This window comes from Rhodamnia argentea, chromosome 11, assembly GCF_020921035.1.
Source record: "Rhodamnia argentea isolate NSW1041297 chromosome 11, ASM2092103v1, whole genome shotgun sequence".
In the NCBI taxonomy this organism is placed as follows: domain Eukaryota; kingdom Viridiplantae; phylum Streptophyta; class Magnoliopsida; order Myrtales; family Myrtaceae; genus Rhodamnia; species Rhodamnia argentea.
In genome coordinates, this window is record NC_063160.1 from 12,966,148 (window position 1) to 12,984,641 (window position 18,494).

General features: G+C 38.9%; 3 long non-coding RNA genes across 5 annotated transcripts; 2 read left to right on the forward strand and 1 right to left on the reverse strand.

Moving 5' to 3' along the window:
* Positions 1 to 14,306: 14,306 nt before the first annotated feature.
* Positions 14,307 to 16,690, forward strand: LOC115736288. 2 transcript variants are annotated; one of them, XR_004014883.2, is made up of 2 exons: positions 14,307 to 14,585; positions 14,687 to 16,690. It is a non-coding gene; the product is annotated as an uncharacterized LOC115736288 (long non-coding RNA). The 2 variants fall into 2 exon arrangements; XR_004014882.2 differs by having other exon boundaries at positions 14,703 to 16,690.
* Positions 16,691 to 16,808: 118 nt separating this feature from the next.
* Positions 16,809 to 17,162, reverse strand: LOC115736290. Its single transcript, XR_004014886.1, has 2 exons — positions 17,075 to 17,162; positions 16,809 to 16,964 (listed from the first exon to the last, which is right to left on the reverse strand). It is a non-coding gene; the product is annotated as an uncharacterized LOC115736290 (long non-coding RNA).
* Positions 17,017 to 18,271, forward strand: LOC115736289. Of its 2 annotated transcripts, none has more exons than XR_004014884.1 (2): positions 17,017 to 17,575; positions 17,945 to 18,271. It is a non-coding gene; the product is annotated as an uncharacterized LOC115736289 (long non-coding RNA). The 2 variants fall into 2 exon arrangements; XR_004014885.1 differs by having other exon boundaries at positions 17,985 to 18,271.
* Positions 18,272 to 18,494: the final 223 nt, after the last annotated feature.

Consider the following 18,494-nt stretch of genomic DNA (forward strand, 5'->3'; position numbering starts at 1 on the left):
CCGTTCATTCCAAACAATGGGTATGCTGGGATATGCAAATATCCGACTTTATAACTACGATACACTAAACAGTGAATATGATATAACAAAATCTCTAGGTAATTTATTTTTTCTTACTTAATCCTATCTCAATTAAAAATTCATATGACCAAACGCAGCTAAATGAGTTGATAAACAAGTACGAGGTCCCGGTTGTTAGGTGAGGTCAATTTTGATGGGTGGTCAAATTGAGCAGAGAGGGTTGGAGAGACTGGTTGGAGTCCACAAGCCTTAGCCACTATTTTTGGGGGACTTCCTAAATCGTGTCATTTCTCCTTTGTCTCGAAAGAGAAGGGAAAATCCACGACACGGGACTTGGTGTCTTAAAATTGCCGAGACAACGGTTTTGATTTGTAGGGGAGGTGTCTGGCCCTTTTCGATCAAAATTCGCAAACTCTACTCAAATTGGTTTCTATGGAGTGGCCCATTTTGACTTTTGAGTGCTTTTGGAATTGTTAGAAGGCTTCTTGGATCCCCCAATTCAATAGTGTCTTAAGTCTAATTGGGGTGGTGGATTATAGAGTAGGTTGATTTCTAGCCAAGATTTGGGAATCGATCTTGTGATCACTAGTTCCAAAAGATTGGCACTAGAATCGAATCGGTCAATTCCGAAACCGCGGGTTATTGAATCGGTCGGTTCCGACCTGATCTGCGATTGTATCCAGGAATTAGTCCATTTTATGTTTCTGGTATTTAAAAAAAAAAACAGGATATTGTAATAAGATATGATAGTTGCCACATCTTATTGAAAAAAACATTTGTTAGTATAGTGGTTTAAGATGTTGTTTCTTAATGTTTTGGAGATTATGGATCAGTTCTTAATGGCTGCAAAGGCAATTTTATCATGAAAGAGACTACAAATCACTTTAGAACCAATTCCGACCTTGAAACTCAGTTTATGGGTCAAACGGGATCCGATTTTGGATTCTTTGAATCCAACATGGAATCGTAACCTAAAACGGGACATTAGGTTGAATGGGTTTCATAGGTCTGGTAGTTAGTAGGGGCAATTGGTCCTAGGTGGTCCAATTCTCTGGTAGTCCACTGGAAACGGTCACATGTGCTTGAAACAAAAGAGGCTTCCTTCAGGGTAGTTGATGCATTCGATCAAAAAAACCATGGTGCAGTACCTCAATACACTGATAAAAATCACAGTCGAGACAAGAATGGCTTCCATGATGCGATCAGTGTCAAGGTTACTTCTTATGAGGAGGAAACACTTCAAACCATGAAGGCATTTTGGCTGCCTACAGCTATTCCATAAGCTCCTCTTAAGGTAGAGGCACCATCCAGCAGCACAGTCTGTCCTGAAGGCATGGAGAAACTAAAGCTAAAGGCCCTTTTTCCTATTTGCTTTGTAGAAGACACCAGTGAGAAGAAGAAACCTAACTCCTTGGACAAGACAAAAGAGTTCAAATGGTTTCTAAAAGATTTTTAAGAAAGAAAATTGAAATGAAAAACACAGTCGATCTAGTCTGGCGGTCCGAGAGGGCGGGTCCACACCGCATCTGAGAACTAGACCAAAAATTACCAGTTCTAATTTTATGGCACCAGACCATAAATACACATATAAGTATATATTAATATATATTAAACCAAATGTCGTACTAAGAACTCCTTTCATATATCTGATATAGCCTTTTACCATTACTGAAGAAGGTATTGTAGCAGAGGTCTTGAGTAATAAAATTATATTCAAATTTATAACAAAAAACTATCCATTTTCTAGAGGTTATTTCAGAACTTCATGATTCATTTGCGTTGGTCTTGCTTTGGTAAGGAGTATTTTTTCGGAAAATCCTGATTCGTATGGTAAGTTGACAATATGTTTCTTTCCGGACTAGAATGCACTTGGCATAGTGGAACATATATTATTTTTTATATGAGATTCTAACAAAGTAATTTTTTTTTTTTAGTATTAGATAAAGAAGATTCCACAACATAATTGAATAAAATAACTTGTAAAGAACCTATGATCAAATTTACAAAGAATCAAGATTTAAAATTTGCAAAAAAAATCAAATTACATAATCTCAACAGAAGGAAGAGACGTACCTCTCTCATCTTCTTGTGAGAAGATTCAACTTTTAAATCCAGGATTTTTTTTGAAGAAACATAAACAAAGCTAGAACAACCACTATGAATGATATCCAACATGAAATTAACCAACAAAAAATAGAAATTTCTAAACCTTAAAAAGGCTCACGCTGAATTACAAAAGGAAGTTTTAGAAATCAAATCGCAACTTTTAAAAGAAAAAGAAATTGAACAAGAGTTTCCTAATCCTAAACCGTCAGATATAGGAAGGTTTTCATATACCAATTTCCTTTTGATACTTTCTAAAATAACCTCTAGAAAATGGATAGTTGATATTTCTATGCAAATTAACGATGAATTTATCTTAAATACAATTGCCCTTTTTGATACAGGAGCAGATCTAAATTGCATAAAAGAAGGCCTCGTACTCACAAAATATTTTAGTAAAACTACTAAATCCTTAAAATCAGCGCCTGGTAATAAGCTTAGGATAGAATATAAATTACCAAAAACTCTGGTCATCAAAGATTATTGGAAAGGCGGCTGACAGCGGCCTTTATTTAGGCCGTTTACTTAGGAAGTTTTGTGTGCATATCTTTTAATTACCTTTTATTGTGTGGTCCTTGTATTTTTTTGGTAGTTTAGCGTAATTAGGAGTTTGTTTGGTAGCTGTAACTTCTTGTATATATGTTGCGCTTCTGTGGCAATGAAGATCAAAATTCTCATTCCAAAATTCCTTAGTTCTTTTACATGATATCATAGCAATGGCTGATGGAAAAAAAAAATGAGGAGAGTTCTGGATAAGACAAGAAAACCTCCGGTCCTTACACACTGAATTCGAATGACAACCCGGGTAACTTGATTACCCAAGTTTAGTTGAAGGATGAGAATTATGAAGAATGGGCGTGAGCTATGAAGACTGTATTGCGAGCTAAAAAGAAATATGGTTTTATTGATGGATCTATCAAGCAACCAGCAGATGATTCGCTGGAACTTAAAGATTGGTGGACGGTTAATTTTATGTTGGTTTCTTGGGTGTTTAACACCATTGAACCAACACTTCGCTCGACTATCTCTCACATGGAGAACGTGAAAGACTTGTGGGAGGATATCAAGCAGAGATTCTCGATTGAGGGCTACGAATGCAGCAACTGAGATCAGATCTGGCAAATCATAGGCAGGATGGTCAACCCATCGTATACTATTTCGGTAAACTCAAAACATTGTGGGATGAAATAAACAACTATGATCAGATACCAGTGTGTGTTTGTGCAGGCTGCAGATGCAATCTTGCCATTGAATTGGAAAGAGTTCATCAGTTTTTGATGGGCTTAGATGAAGAAGGACATGGAACAGTGCGCGCCAATATTTTGAGCACCGAACCTTTGCCCAATCTGAATCGTGTCTATGCTATGGTTGTTCGGCAAGAGCGAGTGTGAACTGTGACATGAACCAAGGATGAAAGAGGCAATCCCATGAGTTTTGCAATCCGGGCAGGTGGTCGAAATTCAAGGGGGGATAAAGATAAAACCTCGCTTTGTGCTAATTGCAACCGAGAGGAACATGATACTGAAAGTTGTTTCTAGCTGATAGGCTATTCGGAATGGTGAGGTAATAGACCACGTGGACCCTTTGCTGGACAAGGTGGTGATCAAAAGCGTGGTAATGGAGGTGGACGTAATAAGGGATGAGGTGCTCGTGCCAACGTCACACAAGCAACTGGAGTTGATGGTGGGCGAGGAGTTGTGACGGATTCAGATCGAAAGGGTCTTAGTGGATTGAATGATGAGCAGTGAGCTACTTTACTGGGAATGTTAAGTTCTAATCGGAATGTTACCCATGAGAGGCTGACAAGTAAGTAGAAGATTTTTCCTTGGATTATTGACACGTGAGCTTCCCACCAAATGACAGGAACGTTGGCATTTTTGAGTGAACTGCGTGACATTGTGCAATGCTCAGTCGGGTTACCTAATGGAGAAAATACCATGGCAATGAAAGAAGGAACTATGTTGCTTGGAGGAGAATTGAAATTGCCATGAGTTCTTTTTGTGCCCAATTTGAAATGCAATCTGATTTCTGTATCACAACTTCTAAATGATTCAAATTTGGTTATCCAACTCACTAACAAAATATGTGCTATATAGGACCTAAATTCGAGGAACCTGATTGGAGTGGGTGAGCAACGCGATGAGCTTTACTTTCTCAAGAGAGTGACTTTGGTACATACTTACAAGGTGGCTGATCTGGGATCCTTTGAGCTTTGGCATAAGAGAATAGGTCATCCTTCTGCTAAGGTGGTAGAGTTAATTCCAAAAGCTAGCAAAATGGTTAGGAAAATCAATAAAACTTGTGAGGTTTGTTTTAGAGCAAAATAAACAAGAGAGATCTTCTTTTCTAGTGACAATAAAGCTAAAGATTGTTTTGAATTGATACATTGTGATTTGTGGGGACCTTATAGAGTCCCAACTTCATGTGAAGCAATTTATTTCTTGACAATTGTTGATGATTACTCTCGTGTCGTGTGGATATATTTGCTGAATGGAAAAAATTAAGTGGCTTGTGTTCTTAGGAAATTTATTGTGATGGTTAAATGCCAATTTGAGAAAAATGTGAAAATCATTAGAAGTGATAATGGAAGTGAATTTTTGTGTTTGGAAGAATATTTTGATGAACATGGGATATTGCATCAAACTTCTTGTGTTGAAACACTTCTACAAAATGACCGAGTGGAAAGAAAGCATCGCCATATCCTTAATGTGGCAAGAGCTTTGCGTTTCCAAACAAATCTACCCATAGAATTCTAGGGAGAATGTGTACTTGCAACTGGGTATTTGATTAACAGGACTCCATCTATGTTATTGAATGACAAAACCTTATATGAGATTATCTTTGGGTAAGTCCCTTCTTACAAACACATTCGGATTTTTGGTTGTTTGTGCTATGCGCATAATCAGAATCAAGATAAAGATAATTTGCTAGTAGAAGTCGTCGGTGTGTTTTTGTTGGGTATTCGTTGGAAAAGAATAGGGTGGAGATTGTATGATTTGAAAACTGATGAATACTTTGTATCAAGAGATGTAGTGTTTGTTGAAATAGAATTTTCATATGCTGATGAGAAAACAATAAGTGATGAATTCATTAAAAATAGAGTTATGAAGTTGGGTGATGAAGTTGAGGATTTAAAAAGTGATTTGGGAGAGGAGCACGCTGAAAGTGTAGATAAAGAAAGTGAGGTGAATCATGAGATGGAGGAATTAATCCACATAAACGATGAGGAAGTGGAAAGAAATGAAGTCGTCGAAGAGTAGCTAGGCGGGGACAAAAGGTCAAGTAACCTTCCGTCCGTTTGAAAGACTATGTGACAAACGCCATCATAATATGCCCCTTGGCATGCTCATCTGTCCAATCTGATTCCTCGGGTGCGCCTTACTCTATAGCATATTATGTGAATTCTGAAAAATTCTCTGCGCACCACCGGTGTTTCTTGGCAACAATTACTATAGGACACGAACCAAACTCTTACGAAGAAGCGATTAAAGATGAACGGTGGAGAGAGGCCATGAGTAAAGAAATACAGGCTTTAGAAGATAATGGTGCATGGACAATCGAAAATTTGCTGCCTGGGAAGAAAGCAATTGGGAGCAAGTGGGTGTATAAAATTAAGTACAATTATGATGGAAGTGTTGAACGATACAAGGCGCGATTGGTGATACTGGGAAATAATCAAGTTGAAGGCATAGATTATCGGGAGACTTTTACTCCTACAACAAAAATGTGTATTGTGCACACATTTCTTGCCGTTGCGGCTACAAAGAATTGGGGACTCCATCGGATGGATGCCTAAAATGCTTTCTTACATGGCAATTTAGAGGAAGAGGTTTACATGAAGATGCCGCTTGGATTTGCCTCTCAATCACTAAGGAAGGTTTGTAGACTCCAAAAATCTCTGTACGGTTTGCGGCAAGCACCTAGATGTTGGTTTGCGAAATTGGAGGCATCTTTGAAAGCTTATGGATTTCAGCAATCATATTCGGATTACTCCATGTTCACTTTTTGAGTTGGGACTGTTCAATTAAATGTGCTTATTTTTGTTGATGATCTCATTATCTTTGGTAATGATGTTTCCGTAGTGCAAAAGTTCAAGAACTATTTGAGTCGTTTTCATATGAAAGACTTGGGGAAGCTGAAATTTTTCTTGGGAATTGAAGTGACGAGAAACTTGGATGGTATTTTCTTATGTCAACGTAAGCATGCGTTGGATGTGATTTCGAGGTCGGATTACTTGGGTTCCAAGCTGGCCCTTACTAAGAGCGATGATGTGGACAACCCCGCTCGGTATAGGTGCCTGGTGGGTCGGCTTATTTATCTAACAATAACTCGACCTGAATTGTCTTAGCGTGTGCATATCCTTGCACAGTTCATGCAGCGGCTGAAGAAAGCTCATTGGGAGGCAATTATCAGAGTTATGTGTTATTTGAAAGGAAATCCAGGTCGTGGTATTATGTTACGTGCCAATTGTAACCTCAAATTATCTGCTTCTTGCGATTCTGATTGGGCTAGCTATCCTTTGATGAGACGGTCTTTAACTAGTTATTTTGTTCTTTTGGGAGAATCACCTATCTCGTGGAAGACTAAGAAGTAACAGACAGTGTCTCGCTCATCGATTGCAGCTGAATATAGGTCTATGACCACTACGGTTTGTGAACTTAAGTGGTTGAAAGTATTGAAGTAATAAATCAAAAGGCAAAAAATCAGAATGGTTACAATGCATAATTTTTTACAAATCATGAAGATCATGAAGATAGCACATCAAGCAAACTATTCGCGAGTTGAACATTTGGAGATCTTCTTCTGATTTGCTATTTATTTGTCATGTAGATCAAGTTGTTATCTTTTTTCGATTTGTTATTGTGTAAATCATATCATTATTTTTTATTTCCACTATAGTTATAAGTGACAATATCTCTATTTATAATGTACAATGTATCAATGAAAAATTAGCTTCGGCGACTCAATTTCTTGTTTTCTTCATGGTATCAGAGCTACACAAGGCACACTAATCTTTTCTTCTTGCAAAAAAAAAAAAAAAAGACTCGATACAATCATGTCGAGATTTCCATTTCCTTCAAACATCAATGTGGCAAATTTTGTCACATTGAAGCTCAATGAAAACAACTTTTTACTTTGGGAGACACAAGTATTGTCTCCGATTGAAAGTCAGGACCTACTTGGTTTCCTTACGGGAGAGATAGAGGCACCACCATAAAATCGGGCATCAAAACATGGAACTGAAGTCAATAATCCGGACTATGCATCATGGGTGCGTAGTGATCGTCTTGTGAAGTCTTGGGTCGTGGGCACACTCTCGAAAGATGTTCTCGGACATGCCGTTGGTCTCCAAACAGTATTAAAAGTGGGGAGAGCTCTCGCCGATCATTTCAAGCGATCCTCGGTGACTCGTGAACTTGACCTTCTTGGACAACTTCAACACATCAGAAAAGAAAATAAGCTTTTCTCTATTTATCTTCGCAAATTTAAATCCATTTGCGATCAATTGCATTCCATTGGTAAACTTGTGTCAGATGCTAATGAAGTCTTCAGATTACTTGAACAACTTGATGATAGTTTTGAGTCGTTTAAAACAACTATGTTCGGGCCTCCTCTTCTATCTCATGCTGAAGTGGTTGCACAACTTCAAAGTCATGAGTTACGAAACAAGCGCACTCAAATCATGCTCCCGAATAGTTCAATGGCGTTTATCTCGCAGCAATGCAACGGTGGCTACAAAAATAGCCCCAGAGGAAGGGGTAGAGGATCCACATTTAATTCTAGGGGTTATGGCTTTTTTCAAACGAACCGGAATGGTCAGCATTTTTCAGGAAAATATTATGCTCCTCAGCAATCCAAAGCCCTTGGTATTTCGCCAAAGTCAAACTTTGGATTGTCAAATCTCATTTGTCAAATTTGTAAGAAGAAGGGGCATGATGCATTAAATTGCTGGTATCGTTTCGACAACAGATTATCGAGTAGTAATATCCCTCATGGTTTGGCAACTCTTCATATATCAAACTCAAAAGACGAAGAATGGCATCCGGACACAGGTGCTAATACTCACATGATAGATAATCCAAGTGATCTTGTGAATGTAGTCCCTTACCATGGCCATGATAATGTGATAGTTGGAAATTGTGCATCAATGCAAATTACTCATTTTGGAATTGGTCAATTTGGCAATGAGACCGGTCAGTTTTCACTTAATAATGTTCTGATTGTTTCGGAAATTAAGAAAAATTTATTATTTGTCTCTCAATTGACGAGAGATTATCCATGCTATTTTGAGTTTGATGCCTTTGGTTTTTCTATCAAGGACTCCGGGACACACCGGTATGCTGGCACGAGAACTAATCATCAAGGATTATATACCAATAAGGATCTACAACCCATGTCATTCTTTTCTCGGAGAAAGAAGGTTGCCAATGAACTCACTTGGCATCAACGATTGGGCCATCCAAATAGTCGCATTTTACGGCTTTTGCAATCTAATGATTTGATTTCAGTAAATAAATCAACTGGTACTTTATGTACAAGTTGTCATATTAGTAAAAGTTCAAGATTGCCATTTTCTTTATCTGATTCTCGATGTACTCATCCATTGGGGAAAATACATTGTGATATTTGGGGACCAAGCCCAATTTCTTCTATGCAAAATTTTCGATATTATGTGGTATTTATTAATGATTTCTCCCGATATTGTTAACTATATCCATTGAAGTGAAAGTCGGATTTCCTTGGGATTTCCCTATCTTTTTAGAAATTGGTTGACAATCAGCTTGACAGGAAAATTAAAGTTTTCCAATCTGATGGAGGAGGCGAATTCACGAGCAACAATTTTCTTACACATCTTCGTGAATGCGGAATACAACACCAGCTTTCTTGTCCAGGTACACCTAAGCAAAATGGTATTGCTGAGAGAAAACATCGACACATTATTGAACTGGGGCTTGCTACATTATTTGAGGCATCTATATCGCTTAACTATTGGGTGGAAGCATTTACAACAATAAATTATTTGATAAATCAGCTTCCTTCAACTGCTCTAGGCAACAGAAATCCACACGCGATCTTATTCAAGAAGGATCCTAATTATTCATTACTCTGAGTATTTGGCTCTTGTTGTTATCCATACTTACGCAACTTTGCGATGAACAAATTTGACTAGCGCTCTTTACCGTGCTTATTTTTGGGATACAACAAAAAGCATAAAGGATATCGTTGCCTTTATCAATCTACCTGTCGCATTTATATATCTTGACATGTTATTTTTTATTAACATTACTTTCCTTTTGTCTCTTCTTCTTAGGTTCCTGCTATGATTGAGGGAGAGATATTGCAATGGAGTTCAACTCTAAGTCCACCACAAACAAAAGCCTTTGGTGATCATTCGACTATGCCTCTATCCAACCTAGATGTTGGTCAAAATGGTTGCTTATCAACAAATCTTGACTCTCCCAGTGAACATTCATGTCTATTTTCCGAGATAGAACCAAACTCAAATAGTTCATCAACTCATGTGCGACAACCGGCGAAGAGCGACTCTATTGTTTAGACTCAACTCGAAGCTTCCACATCTTCGGTGCATCCGATGGTTACACATTCAAAGGTCGGGATCTCGAAGCCAAACCCAAGATATGCCAATATAGCAGTGTCATCTATCCCTCCCGAGCCATGCACTATCCATTCAGCTTTAAAACACCCTGGTTGGACAGCCGCTATGCTTGAGGAGTTGGATGCTCTTAGAATTAACAAAACATGGGAACTTGTTCCTCGTCATCCCTCAATGAATGTGGTTGGATGTAAATAGGTGTACAAGGCAAAGCTATAAGCAGATGGTTCCCTTGATCGATTGAAAGTCCGACTTGTTGCAAAAGGCTTTCATTAAGAGGAGGGTGTTGATTTTATGGAAACCTTTAGTCTGGTAGTCAAACAAGCCACTATTCGCCTTGTCTTGTCTGTTGCTACTGTTCAGGATTGGGAAATTCGCCAATTAGATGTCAAGAACGCATTTCTACATGGCGACCTCGATGTTCCTATCTATATGGAACAACCACCGAGCTTTCGAGATTCAACTCATCCCGACCATGTCCGCTTACTCAATCGTGCACTTTACGGCCTCAAACAAGCTCCTAGGGCATGGTTCGACAAGTTTAGTGATTTTATTATGGAGTATGGATTTTTCGACGGTAGTGCTGATCCATCATTATTTGTCTATCGTCATGACCGTCATATTATTATTCTATTACTCTACGTGGATGATATAATTATCACTGGTGATTAAGGTCAATCGATCTACCGATGGACTCTTTCTCTCACAACAAAAATATGCCTTGGAACTTTTGAATCGAGCATCAATGGCGCAATGTAAACCGATTACTACTCCGATAGTTGTCAAGCAACCACCACTCAAAAATGGTGATAAGCCCTATGCTGATCCATCCCATTTTCGAAGCATTGTCGGCGCTCTTTAATATCTTACTCTCACCCGTATGGATCTCTCACTTGCGGTCAACATGGTATGCCAACATATGCATGCTCCAACTGTTGCTCACTATCGGATGGTAAAACGTATCTTGCGATATATACGCGGTACTTTACACCTTGGACTTCGCATTTTATCTCGTAGTTCTCTCCATTTATTTGGCTTTGCCGATGCAGACCGGGCTGGGTGCAAACTCACCCGACGTTCTACCACCGTTATTGTACTTTTCTAGGCTCGAACTATATTTCATGGTGTACCATGAAACAAGTTACCGTTGCCCGCTCTACGATTGAAGCCGAATATCGGGCTCTTGCTTCCGCAACCGATGAACTCACTTGTATGTCATATATACTGCGTGACATTGGGATCTACCAACGTCAACCTTCATTACTTTTCTCCGACAACATGTCAACATTACATCTCACAACCAATCCAGTCTTTCATGCTCGGACAAAGCATATTGAGATCGATTACCATTTTGTTGGGGAAAAGGTTGCTTGTGGTTCTATTGAAACTCGATATGTTCCGTTTTCCTCGCGGGTTGTTGATATTTTCACCAAACCATTGACTTGAGACAAGTTTTTCGATTTACGAACCAAACTCGGATTTCGATCCTCCCCATTGCCCGGTTTGAAGGGTAGTATTGAAGTGATAAATCAAAAGACAAAAAATCAGAATGGTCACAATGCATAATTTTTTACAAATCATGAAAGTCATGAAGATAGCACATCAAGCAAACTATTCGTGAGTTGAACATTTGGAGATCTTCTTCTGATTTACTATTTATTTATCATCAAGTCGTTATCTTTTTCTGATTTGTTATTATGTAAATCATATCATTATCTTTTATTTCCACCATAGTTATATGTGACAATATCCCTATTTATACTGTACAATGTATCAATGAAAAATTAGCTTCGGCGACTCAATTTCTTGTTTTCTTCATAAAGGATTATTGGATTCTCTTGGTGTGGAACATTCTGAACCTATGCACTTGTATTGTGACAATCAGGCAGCTTTGCATATAGCCACTAATCCTGTCTATCATGAGTGTACCAAGCATATTGAAGTGGACTGTCATTTTATTCATAATGAGATACTTAATGGTAACATTCAAACAGACTATGTATGTAGTTCAATGCAGCCTATTGATATCTTTACAAAGGCATTGGGTAAGAATCAATTTGACTTTCTTCTTCGCAAGTTGGGCATTTGAGATCTCCAAGCTCTAACTTGAGGAGGGGTATTGGAAAGGCAGCTGACAGCTGCCTTTATTTAGGCCGTTTACTTAGGAAGTTTTGTGTGCATATCTTTTTATTACCTTTTGTTGTGTGGTCCTTGAATTTTTTTGGTAGTTTAGCCTAATTAGGAGTTCGCTTGATAGCTGTAACTTCTTGTATAGATGTTACGTTTCTGTGGCAATGAAGATCAGAATTCTCATTTCAAAATTCGTTAGCTCTTTTACAAAGCTAATGTTTCCTTAAAAATGTCTTCCCTATTAGTAAAGAGTATTAAACAAAAGGTCATATTAGGAACTCCTTTCATATCTCTGATACAGCCTTTTACCGTTGCTAACAAGGTATTGTAGCAGAGGTCTTGAGTAATAAAATTATATTCAAATTTATAACAAAACCCCAAACAAGAAATTTAAACACCTTGCAAGAACATTCGTTAGCAGGATTGAATTGTCTTACACGAGATAAAGAGAACCATCTCAGATATTTAAAAGAAGATTTGACCACAAAAGAATAGAATATAATCTTTCCAATTCTGATACTCAAAAGAAAATTGCTTCATTAGAATCTCATATAAAAAATAACATATGTTCCACTATCCCAAACGCATTCTAGTCCAGAAAGAAACATATTGTCAACCTACCACATGAACCGAGATTTTTTTTTTTTTAAAAATCCTACTAAAGCGAGACCAACGCAAATGAATCATGAAGTTCTAAATTTCTGTAAAAAAGAAATTCAAGATCTTTCAGATAAAAAGTTAATACGAAAAAGCCAATCGCCATAGCGTTGTTATGCTTTCTATGCTAATAAAAAGGCTGAATTAAAAAGAGGAGTGCCCAGATTAGGTATTAATTATCAGCCTTTAAATAGAGTCCTAAAATGGATAATAAAAAGGATCTTCTTAATAGGTTGCATAATTCAAAAAATTTCTCCAAATTTGATATGAAGTCAGGATTTTGGCAAATCCAAATAAGTGAAAGAGATACGTACAAAACAACTTTCACTATTCCTTTTAATCGATATGAATAGAATACAATGCCATTTGGATTTTATACATATATATATATATATATATATTATTTGGCGAAACAACATTCGACTAAATTACACTTGAGTGAATTGCTTGAAGTAAGAAAATGAATTCATCAACTTCACACTTTTTCCAAGTCGGTATCGTCGGCCTCTACCTTATGGAAAAATTGTCCAAAAATTAATAGACCTATCAGATGTTTGCCAATTCGGTCATAAATCTTTTAGTTTTGCCGGTTGAGTCATAAACCTCTTTATATTTTGCCAATTGAGCCAATCCGGCCAAATTTGGCTGGAAATAGCTAATGTGGATGGTAAATGTCCTACGTAGCACGATCGGCGCCGACGTGGATAATTTTTAATAGCATTTTAAATATTTTTCGATTTACCTTATTTTTTTTGTTTTAAAATAAAAAGTAAAATAAAATATAAAAAAATCCTAAAAAATTGAGATATTATTAAAAAGTGTCCACATCGGCGTCAATCGTGTTACGTGGGACTACCGACGTGCACATCGGCGTCCACATTAGCAATTCTTCATCAAAATTAAGCGGATTGACTTAATGGCGAAATGTTGAAAAGTTTAAAACTCAATTGACAAAATGAAAAAAATTATGATTGAATTGGTAAAAATGCATTAGACTTATGATTTTTTGAACAATTTTTTCCCAGTTCACATCAATAGTATCTCGATGCCGTGATACTTGTTCACCTGTCTTAGCCTATGGACCCTTTTCCATGTATTCATCTAAAATCGTCCCGTACATCGAGGAAAAAACATAGATACCATTCGATGCTCATCATTGTGGTGAAGGCTTTTGACAATAATGCGAGAAACTATTAACAATGTTCATTTAACTTAGGCCAAATGTTAGCGGGCCATTTAGTCTCTATAATTATGGGGCGAGTCTTGCTGACGCGATGTCAGATTGGAGTTGGAAAGCTATCGAACGATGATAATGATGTTACGTGCGACTATTTTGAAGATTCAAGAGGGCACGTAGAAACGCTAATGAGCACGTGGCAACAGTGTAGTTCTAGTCAATCGATGGAGGCGGATCGGGGTTTCGATTAAAGGTCGGACCTAACTTTGCTATCGAAGGTCGTTTGTTATCCTGAAACGTTAGTTTTTAGCCTGGTCAGGGCCGGGCCGGAACGGGGCCTGGCATGTTATAGTTTGCAAACCCGGTCCACGTTCAGGCCCTTTTAGACCGGTAGTTGGCCTATGAGACTATTAGTTTGAAAATCCGGTCCACGTGCAGGCCCGTTTAGACCGGTCGCTGCGTGATCGACACGGAGTCAGCACGTCACACGTGCCGCGGGACGACGGGAGCAAAGACTTACACCGACCCTCTGAGTCTCTATCGCCAATCCATTATTGCGAATAAACCACGGCAAACAATCCTCCACGTGGCCTCCCTGTGGACCGTCAATATTTTCTCCACTTTTGATCCTGCCCGTTCATCGGCTGAGCAGCTCTATATGAGAAAGTGGACCTCGCCCCTTGCAGGAGTCATTCGTCGCCTGTGCCATTGCTGCCTTTGATGCTCTTCTGATTCCATCCGATCTCTCTCTCTCGATCGATCGATCGATGCCGATTTCGCCATCTGAAGCGCGTGGATCGCTTCGCGATCTTCTGTCCCACGGCGGTTTTGGCAGCTCGAAGCAGCTGGTGTTGAAGATCGAGGCCAATCAGCCTGGCTGAGGTGAGGTTTTTAGCTCTTCCTCTTAAGCTGTCTCGTCAGATTACGTTATTCTCTCTCTACTGTCTGTGTTCTTGTCCGGTTTGAGGCTCAGGTTGGTGTAGTCGCTGTCTGGTTCAGGTATGTGGGTGGTGGAATATGCGTTCGGATGAGTTTAGCTCGATCACGCGGATTCGCTGGCGGTCTCGCTTCTCGATGGCCGCTGTTGACGCCGGAACAATCTCCTGCTAGATGAATTCATGATGTCATGGTGGCCATCACGACTGGAGTTTCTTGAGGCCGTGCCCAATGAAAAGCAGTGTGTGGGGAGGTCAACCGGGGATTTGCCGAGCATCAATAGGTTCATCAGAGGCTGAAGTGAACTACTTGTCCTTGTCATGACGCGTTGGAATCGTTGGTGAGGTTGTGGCAATGTTTTTTAAGACGAGGATGTATGAGAGAGGTCGGGGACGAGAGCTCCCCTGATTTTACGGGGGGGACTGAGTCTCTGATTGTTCTTTTGTCATCCAGGCCTTTGCCATGACGGGTGCGCTCGCATGGCGGGTCAAAAAAGTCAATAAAAGTTCCCTTTTGGGGGGTTTTGGAGGGGAGATCGCACGGGGGTTGCCCGGGTTCTCCTCTATCCTGTGCCGTTTTCCCTTCTTCTTTTTTCTGCGCTCTGCGTTCGCTGAGCCCAATTTGCCCTTCTTCACTATCCTTCGGCTATGGTCACAAAATTGCATCAGAAGACTCCGAAACTTCATCAGCAGGCAAGCGTTTATCCTCAATTCCACACCGCGGAAGCTGATGCTCTAATTCGAGGTACTAAGGCCATCTTAATTCAAAATTTGAATTGTTCAATTAAAATAGAGAATTAGCGTATGCGAGTTTCAGAATTGGTAATGCCTCTATTCTTGTAAGACGATGATACATACTAGCTAACAGTCTACTGGGTGTGGTTTACTGTCTTTGGAGGTACTATGAGAAATGTTCTAGGGTTTTCAAGAAGAGTTGTCACTATTGGAAATAGGCCAGACAACTATAAGAGCTACCTCCATGTTCTGATTAACAAAAGGTCAAACTTAATTGCTCACTATGATGCGCTTGCATGTTCACCGTTGGTTTAGTGAGGTTCATGAACCGCCCCTTTATCTCTAGTTAGGTCAACTGCCTATTTTACTTTTGCTTTAATTAAACAAATAGTCAAGTTTGTTCAATATGGCTCTTGGTCATCATACCAGAATTGGCATAATTATTCTGATTTTACAAGATAAAACAGCAACTAATATTTGTTGTATCGCTCTTTGTTATGTGGCTTAAATCATAGCTACATCAATAGTATCATGAATTCACCGTTTTGATTTATATATACCACTATTGAATTCATTATTATGTTGATAACATGGCGGCAAGCAAACAGGATTGACAATATATATGTTAATTACCGGTAAGTGCTATTTGATTTTTGCGCCTCGGTGCTTTGGTTTCTGTGTTGACCTTGCATATCCTCTGAGGGTACATCAAATTAAAATATCGTCCTACCTTTCTGAAACTAGTTTTTCCACTTGCGTGTCTTATTAGTGTCAGCAAGTGCATTGTTAATTGGTGGGCGGTCAGTACCTTAGATCGAGCAACACCAATTTTTGTTTCATGTTTTGAGTTATTACTGGTGAAGTTCTGTACATTGGGCCACTGCATGAAGAGTTTGTTTGTTTAGCAGTCATGTAATCATCTATAGCAGATGTACTGGTTCTCTTTGGGTTATGAAGACCATGGTGTTTGTATTGTCTCGGTTTCCTTGGCAAGTTGCCAATGCACCAGAGCTTTGAAACCAAATTGGTTAGCGGGTATTGGATATTAGCAATCTCCTTGAAGTGGGGAAATGGACAGCTTGATTCTCCCTGTTGCTGATTAGAAGAATGAGGAAGCGGAAGTACCCCCTGCTGCTGGCTGGCTGTCTGGCTGTCAGTGCAATCAACATTATGGTGGCAAGCCCTGATGCTGAATTATACCTTGCCGCTGGATGACTCTCACTATGTTCAACTTTATGCCGGAAGACTTATTGTTTTTGATGACTGAAAACGTTTTACTTTGAGTTGGATGTTGGAAATAGCCATGGTACTTTTCTATGATTTGCACATTCATCCCAAAAATCGATGATAAATTGAGGATATGCATCCAAATTTAATGCTGGACACATCATATAGGAACATGCTTTTGAAATTGATCTTCGCGCAATTTTTTTTCCACCAATTAAAGATGTTTCAAAATATAAGGGAGAACTAAACATGCTGTCTGTTTTCATTTTCACTAATGATGAAATATGAGAACAGTTTCACAAACTGAATGGTCTTTTGGTTTTGTTTTGTTAAATAAAGTACACAAATTCTGATCTCACTTGACCTCCTCGTTGTCTCATCATCACGGATATGAAGTATCAATCATTGTTAAACTGAACGGTCTTTTGGTTTTGTTTTGTTAAATAAAGTACACAAATTCTGATCTCACTCGACCTCGTCATTGTCTCATCATGGATATGAAGTATCAATCATTGTTGTCTTGGTTGGGAGCCCTCTGTAATTTTTGGAGGTGCTTGAGTGATGATGATTGACTTAGGATGTTCCAGCAGCGAAGCCACGGGCAGCATTTTGATGAAGCACCTGGTTTTTGTCCATTGGTTGTGGCCATTTGATGTCTTCAGATGTGCATTATTCGGTTCATAAAGGTATGGATGCCTTTATTTTAGATCAAGTCCTATGACTTGGTCATGTCAATTTGAGTCTTTTTTATGAGTAATGCAAGTGGTGCTGTCATTCATTATGATCCAGGCTTGTCTTGAGCAGGTTGTCACACTGCTCGGTGCTGGACCGAGGGGCATAAGCCGGGACAATAGTGATAAATTTAATGTCTGTTGTTTGGTTCAAGTGGTTCCAAGATACTAGAGCTGCTTGGCATGTTGGTTATGCCTAGTTGTTGTGCACCCCAATGTCGTACGAAACACTCCCAACATTCTTGTGAGTGATCTTGAAAACCCTGATCTGTTTTGTGTGCATTTCTCTCCTCATGACTTCTACGCACGATTCAGCTTTTCTGTTGTATTTGCAATGACCTTACACTAACCCTTTGCTTTTTGGAGTTGCAAATTAGCTCTACTTACTTTTTCACTTGGAAATCAGACTTCTATAAACCTATTTTCCTTTTAGCTTTTTACTTTCTTTTTGTTTCCACCATTTAGCAGGTAGAAACTTGATCAGCGTAATGTAGATCCGCTCAATTTTTCCCCCCTTTTTACAAGATATTGTCATGGAAAGTAGCTAGAACTTTTTCATAATACAGAAAATTCTAGCGTGGCTTACGGCTTACCAAGGACTGTCTTGTGCTAGACCCAGCCTAGTCTCATCTGTTGATGCTTCTCCTGGTTAGAGGGCTCAGATGTGGAAACAGTTTCATGATCTCTCATCTGTTGATGCTTCTCCTGGTTAAGAGGGCTCAGATGTGGAAATATGTGCTCAATAAGATTGTGAAGTCTGAATGTGCCAGCTACCTTAACAGATTCCATCTAGTCGAAATCGTGCACTGCATTCTATTTTGCTGGTTTTTTTATTTGCATAAACTATTTGTCACTAATAAAACTTTAATTTGGGGGAATATCTTTCCTAATTTGTACCTTTTGTAGTTCATTTTTTCATTAAAAATAATGTTTGCGTCCATCAATACCAGTGTGTGCGGATTTCTTCTTTCGGGTAAACACCACCGGATTGCTAATTCTGCATGGTATTGGAAAACTGGTAATGTTGGGTAGAATTATTTTCCACTCTCCGGAGCACAAATTACTTTTGTTAATTTTTTTTTTCTGAGTCCTTTTTACTAGTATTTCTTTTTAGCTTTTTTGCGTTCATTTTTCAGTGACTTCGAAGTTTAATGTACTTTTTT